The 7,967-nt window shown below is 40.8% G+C and overlaps 1 non-coding gene across 1 annotated transcript; it reads right to left on the reverse strand.

The window, feature by feature from the left end:
- Nucleotides 1–283: 283 nt before the first annotated feature.
- Nucleotides 284–391, reverse strand: LOC112780832 (small nucleolar RNA R71). The gene has a single exon (XR_003191644.1). It is a non-coding gene; the product is annotated as a small nucleolar RNA R71 (small nucleolar RNA).
- Nucleotides 392–7,967: the final 7,576 nt, after the last annotated feature.

The raw sequence follows: 7,967 nt of genomic DNA on the forward strand, positions 1-7,967 counted from the left end.
TACAGACTTTGAAATAAAGACCGCACTGCTCAATTTGATGCCCAAGTTTCATGGCTTGCCTGCTCAAGAGCCTATCAAGCACCTGAGAGATTTTCAAGCAGCCTATTCTACTGTCAGGCGTGATGGTGCAGATGAAACTTCAATTTCGCTAAAAGCTTTCCCGTTTTCTCTTGAGGGGAAGGCGAGAGAGTGGTACTACACTCAACCAGCAGCAACTGTATCCAACTAGGATACACTGAGAAGAGAATTCTTGGAAAAATTATTTCCAGTTGAAGTTACTGATAAACTAAGGAAAGACATTTCCATGATTGTTCAAGATGAATCTGAGACTCTCTATGAATACTGGGAGCGCTTCAATAATCTTCTGGAAGCATGCCCCCACCATATGATTGACAAAATAGTGTTACTCAGTTACGTCATACAGGGCATGAGGCCCCAAGATAAGACCACATTGGAGAGTGCTAGCAATAGGTCTATGAAAAAGTACAAGACCACTGACGAGGCATGGCAATTGATCAGCGACTTAGCTGAATCTACTCGAAATCAAAGGCAGAAATAAGGCCGTTTAAAAGCCGTTGTAGAAGTATCCTCTAGCAGAGAGACTGCTGCTCTGACTCAGAGTATCTGTGAAATGACCAACTTGCTGAAGCAGATGCAATTGAATCAACAACAAGTTCAGCAAGCTCAACCCTCTCCACCAGAGCAAGGCCAACAGTTAGTCCCACAGAGAGTTTGTGGAATCTGTGCTGATTATAGCCACTATACTGATGAATGTCCACAGCTCCAGCAGGAAGACAACACCGTGGCAGCCATTCATAATTTCTATGACCGCCCCAACCAAGGGTACAATCAAGGTGGCAATTACAACCATGGATGGTAGGACAATTCTAACCAGAATTAGAGGGTTAACAACAACAGAGGATGCCGAGACAATCAAGGAAATCAGAGGTGGAATAATAACAACAACAGACAGCAAAACCAGAACCAGCCTTACAAAGCACCTCAACTGAGACAGTCCCAAGGACCACAGAATATCCTACAGCAGTCCTCTCAAATTACTTATCCTTCCTCATCTTCTAATGATGATTTACTACAATCTATTGATCGGAGACAACAGACCATGGAAAATAACATTAATGCCACTCTAAATGGTCTGAACGCTACTTTGCAAGCTCTTGCCTCACAGATTGGATCGATGAATAACTCCAATAACCAGCCTTTGAGCTCCAGTGGAATTCCCTCTCAACCATTACCCAATCCCAAGGGTGGCATTAATGCCATCACGCTGAGGTCCAGAACCACACTGCAGGAGAGGAATCAGGAGGAGCCAAGCCTACCAAAACACGCCTCAGCTGAAGAGGTAGTGGAACTAGAAGATGCTGAAGAGGAAGAGGACATACAGGACATAGTTGAAAAAGAAGAAGTTCAACCACAGGAGGAAGCACCACAGGGTGCAGATACTGCAAAAGACTGATGGGAAGCAGAAGCTGGTGAATTAAAAATTTATTAAAATGGTTACGTTGCGAGTATAGTTCTTAACTCACAGAGAGTTTAAATTAAAATTACTGGGAGTTTTAAGTCCCAGGTCGTCTCCCAACGAGTTGCAGAAAAGTGTGCTGTTTTATTAATCAGATGTTCCAAGAAGTTGAGCTAAGTAAATTGGAATTTAAATTGAGGAATTTTAAATAATATAAATAATAGCCTTGACTGGGAATTGATCAGTTAGAATCTCTATCATTGATGGAGTGATTTTTAAGATTGATTTATAATTAACGGTTACTCTATTTGGTTATCCTTTACTAGGTAAGGGAAAGTCAAACAAGTTGGACTGCCAAATCTATTCATGAGTTACAACCCACTTAGTTCAAAGGGATTGGCATTGGTGACAGGATAGCAATCCAACATTTAACCCAACTATAAATTTCTCCTTCGATCCTTCCAACTCAGGAGTTCCTTTTAATCAACTCCCTATCAAGTAATGAAACTACTCACGCATTGTAAATAAAGAATCCATGGCACATAAAAGGGAATTAAAAGAAGACATGATTATTGGAATTGAAATTGAATTAAAGAGAAATAATCCTTGCATTAATTAATCATAAAAGTATCTGAATGACAAAATTGAACATAACAAAGAACATGGAAGAATAAAACCAAGTTAAGAGAACAAACTAGAATGATGAAGTCTTGATGAGGAAATAACTCTTCTCAATGTTCCAATGCTAAGATCAATTGAAAATTAAAATCCTAAAAACTAGAGAGAAAAACCTAAGAGAGTGAAAAAACTAGATCTAAAACTACTGAATGAATGTGTGTGTTGTTTCTGCTTATTCTCTGACTCTAGTCTGCTGTTCCGGGCTGAAAACTGGGCCGAAATAAGGTCCAAAATCGCCACCATCGAATTCTGCAGATTATGCAGATCGCACATGTCACGCGATCGCGTCATCCATGCGGACGCGTCGCTTGCGCTTTTTCCTCTCCACGCGTTCGCATCGTCCACGCTACCGCGTCGCTTGCGCTTTCTGATCCGCGCGGCCGCACAAGCCATGCGGCCGCGTCGCTGCGATTTGCGCTCCTTCGCGCGGTCCCGTGAGCCATGCGACCGCGTCACTTCTCGCTGGTTATCTCCTCAAATTCTTGTGTTCCTTCCATTTTTGCTAGCTTCCTCTCCAATCTCCATCTCATTCATGCCCTATAAGGCCTGAAACACTTGACACACAAATCACGGCATCGAATGGAATAAAGGAGAATTAAAAGTAAATAATTAAAGTCTCTAGGAAGCAACTTTCAAACATGTACTGAATTTAGGAAGGAAATCTAAATGCATGCTAAATTGATGAATAAGTGGGCAAGGATCATGACAAAACCACACAATTAAACACAATATAAACCATAAAATAGTGGTTTATCAAAGACACCACTCCTATCCCATTTCTACAACTTGCAAGGAAGCCCAGGAAGTAGCTGGAACCTGATCCCAAAATGGTAGAGGTATTCAAAAAGGTTGAGGTAACTGTTCCTCTTTTTTATGTTATTCAACAAGTACCTAAATATGCAAAGTTTCTAAAAGATTTATGTATACATAAAGACAAAATTAATGAATTAGAAACTATTCCTTTAGGTAGTTCCATATATGCTTTAATGGGTGGTTTACCTGAGAAGTGTAGTGACCCAGGTCCTTGTATGGTTAATTGTACTATTGTCCACTTGATCAAAAGTAAATAAGCCTTTCAAAACAGTTACAAATCAAATTCCACTAATTCTATCATTATACAATAAAACTGATAAAAGTGCAAGAAGATAGCTTATGAAGGCAGGAAACATGAAAATTCAAGCATTGAACCCTCACTGATAATGTATGTACGCTCTAATGTCTAGTGTATAGGGTAATCACTCAATTCTTTTCTAGTCATGTTTTCTAACTTTTGTTTTTCTCTTAACCAATCAACAACAGTTAATATACCAATGCAAACATCATGAGGTCTTTTCAGGGTTGTAATGGGGCCAAGGTGCAGGTAAGGATATACATATGGCTAAGTGAGCTTTATAAAATGAATCTTTAATTAACCTAAGCTCTCACCTAATATACATATATTCTATATACTTTTAAATTCATGCTTAGCTACCCATAATTCCCTTTTTCAACCCATACTCATGTTTCAACTTTGTATTTTAATTCTATCATATGTGCATTGATCTTTGAATTCTGAATTTAACATTGGGGTAATTTTGTCCCCTTATTTATTTATTTATTTATTTTTTTAAATAAATAAAGCTTATCAATGCACATAGATTTTTCATTCTCATATCTTCACATGAGTAGGTATCCAAATTCCCTTTAAATTTTCATGACACATTCCCTCAACAACTTTTGTTCCCACAATTTCCCATACTTAACTAGCACACACAATTCTATCTTAAGCTAACCAAAGATTCAATTTGGGATATATAATTGTTATTCAGCTTAAGGTTAGTAATGTGGTAAAATATAGAACAAATGGGGTTTCAAAGGCTCAAAGTGGTTAACAAGGGTAATTGAAAAGGGTAGCCTTGATTTGGATAAGTGAGTTTAAGCAAATAATGGCCTCAATCATGTGCAAGCATGTAAATATAATAAATATTGGACATATAAGATAAAACAAAATATAGATTACAATCATAGAGAAGTAAACACATAAGAATAAAATGATTATGGTTAAATAGTGTAACCATACATAAAGGCTCAAATCTTTCACAGGTTGTGTGTTCTTTAGCTCAAACATCATGTTCCAAATACAACTCAAGCAGATTTATCATAAAAATTTTGAAAAATTAGTGAAATTTTGTTCCAAAGATAGATTTTTAAAAGAAACTTATTGTCTTTTCAATCAAGTAGAACATGCATGCAACTATTCTAACCTATGCAGTTTATTCTATTCTATAAAAGAAAGAAAATCTAACTAAAATATCCTAATTATTGGTGCCAGAGAAGAGAATTTACCTCAGGAAGTCAGGTACTGACCGACCTCCCCATACTTAAGGCTTTGCACCGTCCTCGGTGCCATCTGTCAGGAACAGGGGTGGACTGGTGGCAGTATCTCCACAGTCGGGATCATCATGGCTCCCGGTGCTGGTAAAAAAAGTGGAGTCCGGGGTGTCTGAGTCTCTGAAGCGTCCCTTGAGTAGCTCCTTGAGGTGTTTGAATCGGCGCTCGTTACGGCATTCTCTCATCTTAGCTTTCAGTTCATGCCGATCCAATTTTTCAAGTATCTGCTGGAGCAATTTCTCGGTTGTAGATGCTTGTGGTATTGAAGAAGGAATATCTTCAACTGGTTCAGTAGGCTGGCTTGTAGTGGCTGCTGAAAGTCTGAGGTATTTCCCGTGAGGGATATATTGATCATCTCGTGGAAGCATGACTTTGGTGTCCCCAGCTCTGTAGGAGACTTTGGCTGCTGAGACATGATCTGAGACCAAGGCGGGAAAAGGTAGGTTGCCCGCGATTTGTACATGCTCCATAGCATTCCGGATGTGTCTTGAAAGATTCAGAGGTTAGTCTGTAAGGATGCACCATAGTAGAACAGCCATGTCTGCAGTGAAGGAGGACTCATGAGTGCTCGGAAACACGTAATGGGACATGATCTGTGCACATACGTGAGCCTCCAAGGTAAGTGTGGAAGCTAAGATTCCCTTAGGGCGGGAACGGTGGTATCCGTAGATCCAACGGCTGCCAGGTAAAGCGATGACTCTGAGAACGGAGTCCCAATCAAATTGGTATCTCTGGCGCTGAAGGGTGGCTTCTTGAAAAGCGTCCATTCCTGCAGGAATATGGGGAAGACTCAGAACTTGTTGAATGGCTTCTTCTGTGATGGGGACTTGCTTCTGCCGGACATAAACAGACTGCAGGGTCGGCATGTAGAAGTTGGAGTAGAACTCAACTACCCAAGAAAGATTGACCTGCCTTGGCTGTTTCCGTAGGAAACCCCATTGTCTTCGCTCAATTTGCGGCTCAACAATGGTGGCAATATTGGACGGGAGGATAAGAAGGTATTCATTGTTATAGTTTCTTTCTGCCAGGATGGGGAACATCTGCTCACAGTAGCGATTGGAAAATCGCGTAGTGTCCTTTGTTGGAAAGGCTTTCTCCTTTTCTTCAACCTTTATTATCCTATTGACTCGTTTTGTTGAGGGCTTGACTGCGGTTGAAGAAGGCTCTGCCACTAATGCTCTTTTAGTTCCCCTTCTTGCTGGTGGTCTGGAAGTTGCTTTCTCCTTTCCTTTCTTGGTGGCCATCCTGAAAGAAGGGAAGAGAAAGAAAATTAAATGCAAAGAGAGATACAGCAAGGAAGGAAATGGAAAAGAGGGTGAATGATGCATAGTAAAATGTAGATGACATTAACACGTGCTCTCGAGTACATATGAAAAGCCATCAATGGGAAATAGCTAGTGCATAAAAAGACAAGTGAATGCAAGGTGTTTATTGGCATGCTGGCAAAGGGCATGAGTAGTATAGGCCAAGCATTACTTTGTAACAAACCATCACGTTTGTATTGACAATTGAATTCAATTAATAAAATAATAGGGGAAAGTTGTGAAAAGCAAGCATTGAATAGTATAGGAACATAGAGAAGTGCATAATGCCACATGGGCTTTTTCACAAACATATAGTATGCATGTTAAACAAGATGTAAAAAGTATGAAATTGAACATGCAAGCAATCCCCAAAAAAATAATAATAATAATTGTCAAATAAATTGTAACAAGTCACAAGCATATAGTGAGGGATAGTGACTAAAAAAATTTCTAACACCATGTAAAAAGGGAAAAGAAGAATAAAGAAAATAAAAGTTTGAAAAGAAAAAGAAAAGAAAAAGAAAATAATAATATATACATAATATAATAAGAATGATAGAAAAGAGAAGAAGGAAGAAGAAGGTAAAACCTTGTTAATGGAGGAGAGAGAGAGAGAGAGAGTGAGATAGAAAGGAGAAGGGGGAAAGAAGAAAGAAGGAAGAAGGATGGAAAAGAAAAATTAGGATTTGGAGGAAAGAAAGATAAGATAATTTGGCAATCGAGGTTTAGCTGTGCGGCTCATGCGACGCGGCCGCCTGGGGCATGCGTTCGCATGGGGGCACGTCAGGGAAGGGGATGCGATTGCGTCGGTCCCGCGGTCGCGTGACCTATGTTGCGCTGCTAGCGCGAGTGCAGCCTCGCTCCAGCACAACTCTCTGTTCGATTCATTTCAATTGCCAAAATTGGATGACGCGATCGCGTGGGTCATGCGATCGCGTGAGTGTGTGTCAGAAAATAATTGATGCGGCCGCGTCGGCGACACGGTCGCGTGACAAGGATTTTGCTTCCAGCACCAATCCAGCACCACTCTCGCACAATATAGCATTGTGCACCCTTTTACGTCGAAAATGCAGGGCACGCGGCCGCGTGAGGCACGCGGTCGCGTGGGAGGCCATGATTTCCATGCGACGCGGTCACGTAGAGTAATTTGTGCCATTGGCACGACTCCAGCGCTCCTCCTGCGTAACTTTCTGTTCATTTTTATTTTTCTTTACTCCTCCTGCCACGCGGACGCGTCGCTGGTGCGATCGCTTCGCGCGGCAAAAATTTTTTTTTTTTTTTTAGGAAAGATAAAGACATGTAATTGAAAGAGCACGAAAGCACTAATAAAGAGAAGAGTTATTAAAGAAGAAAAACTAAAAGTGAAGAAAGGAACGATCATACCGTAGTGGGTTATCTCCCACCAAGCACTTTGCTTTTACGTCCGTAAGTTGGACGCTCCACTAGCTCAATCTGCTGCTATGTGGGGATCTTCCAAGTGGATGATCTCAAGCTCCTTATTTCTCTGCACCTTCTCACCATGGTACAGCTTTAGGCGGTGTCCATTAACCTTAATAAGTTCAGAACTTGAAGGATGGCTTAGGTGATAGACTCCGTACGGTTCAGCCTTCTCTATTCTGTATGGATCTTCCCATTTTGATCTCAACTTACCGGGCATGAGCCTCAGTCGAGATTTGTAAAGGAGAACAAAATCTCCAGGTTGGAACTCTCTCTTCTTGATGTTTTGATCATGCACGGCTTTCATCTTTTCCTTGTATATTCTGGAGTTCTCATAAGCTTCTAGGCGGAGGTTTTCCAGTTCCTGTAGCTGCAACTTTCTTTCAGTTCCGGCTTTCTCAATTTCCATGTTGCACTCCTTGACTGCCCAGAAGGCTCTGTGTTCGATTTCAACTGGAAGATGGCAAGCTTTTCCATAAACTAGGAGAAAGGGACTCATCCCAATGGGTGTCTTGTATGCTGTTCTATATGCCCACAGTGTATCATGTAGTCTGGTGCTCCAGTCTTTTCTATGAGGCTTCACTATCTTCTGCAGGATACGCTTAATTTCTCTGTTTGACACCTCGGCTTGCCCATTAGTTTGGGGATGGTAAGCTGTTGCAACTTTATGGATTATCCCATGCTTCTTCATCAATCCTGTT

This window comes from Arachis hypogaea, chromosome 19 (assembly GCF_003086295.3).
Source record: "Arachis hypogaea cultivar Tifrunner chromosome 19, arahy.Tifrunner.gnm2.J5K5, whole genome shotgun sequence".
Lineage (NCBI taxonomy): Eukaryota > Viridiplantae > Streptophyta > Magnoliopsida > Fabales > Fabaceae > Arachis > Arachis hypogaea.